Below are 1,692 nucleotides of genomic sequence, written 5' to 3'. Positions count from 1 at the left end.
TGTGGATCACTGGATCGGCTTTCACCGTGGACGAAGCGGAGTCCAGCCCGGGGTCGTCACATGTGGTTGCCGCAAGCCTCTGCTCACTCAAGCCCGCCGTGTGTGATGCTGTGTTTCGTTGTGAAAGAGAAACTACTTTGTTTGGCCTTACAAAAAAGGACACAACTAGAAATCAGTGGTTAAGTTGTATTTACAACACTGTTCCAGAACAGTTCAACCCAAATATTCAGATGTGTGCAGCGCATTTTATGGAGGACTGGTTCCTGATCCTGGAAGAGTAGACTACAATGCCGGTTGTTCTGACTCACAGACTGTAAGTACGTTTTTTATATTTAAAGAATTTGCCACTGACGATTCAAACGCGAGTTTTGAGCAGTGTAGAGTAGCACTTGTTGTTTGTCATTTTTCCAATCACAAATGCAGACATGGTTTTATGTTTACGCGGAGCGATGCAATGCAACGCGTAAAAAGACAGTACAAGTCATTATATTCCGTAATTATGTCCCCACTGGATGCAACAAATGCCTCATTTATAATCGTTTTTTGTCTCGTCGCTCCGTCCGGGACACGACATCACAATATGGTAAGGGGCGTAACATTTCCGTCACACGCTTGAGGTATTCGGACCGGATAGCTGGCCAATCAGAGCACACCTCGCTTTACAGACGATGAGCTTTGTAAAAATTGACGCGTTTCAAAAAGGCGGGGCATAGAGGAGAAACAATAATGTACAGTATGTCGAAAATAATGGTTTTTTTGAACCTTAAACCGCATAAACACATTTCATTACACCAAATACACAAAATAATGTTCTTTTTAGCAACATCATATGACCCCTTTAATGCGTTGCATGATTACTGAAGGTCTTTCTTCAAGGAAATAAACATGTGTCAGTAGTATATACAGTAGTTATGCCCCATGAATCTGTGTGACAGCTACATTGAATATACACTCAGTGTGCATCTATATTTGGACAGTGGAGGGAGTCACAAAACGCAATGCTGAGAAATAGTTTCATAATACACACTGAGAGAGGCCAGTTATTTGTTCTTGAGTGTTGTTTTTAGTTTTCTGATTGTTCTTGTACTATTTTACATGATGACACAAATGTGGAAAAAAAAGAAAAAAAATTGAGAAATGTCTGTATTTTTTGTTTGTCCATACAATGGAACTCTGTTTGGTGTCCATACAATCAAAACTGTTTGGCTACAAGCATTTTTCAAACTAACTACTTTTATTCTGCAGAAGAACAAAAGTTGCACAGGTTTTAAATTACATGAGGGTGAGTAAATGATGACAGGATTCTAATTTTTGGGAGAACTATTCCTTTAAATGCAAATCCCCACTGAATTAAATGTCACATGTGCATATAAATAGACAAAATGATGATGAGAGTCCTATGGCTTAAACCTGTGCTTAGTGTGGAATGCATTTATCATTTTCTCATACTTATTGTTTAATACCATTTTTTAATATATAACTATACATTTTAGATCCCTCAATGTGGCCAGCGCTGAAACTGGTAACAATTCATGTATACAGTGAGTGAACCAGAGTTCCTTCTCGTTTTTACACATTTGCCTGTGTAAAAAGACTGAACAATACCCAGATATATCTTCTACAAAATAGAGACATTTTCAACCACAACACTAGTTCCCTTTCAGTCGGTCACTCTCGACGTCACGTCGGATG

The sequence above is a fragment of the Sinocyclocheilus anshuiensis genome, unplaced genomic scaffold (assembly GCF_001515605.1).
Source record: "Sinocyclocheilus anshuiensis isolate Anshui unplaced genomic scaffold, SAMN03320099.WGS_v1.1 scaffold373, whole genome shotgun sequence".
NCBI classification, from domain to species: Eukaryota; Metazoa; Chordata; class Actinopteri; order Cypriniformes; family Cyprinidae; genus Sinocyclocheilus; species Sinocyclocheilus anshuiensis.
This window is presented reverse-complemented; position numbering follows the sequence as displayed.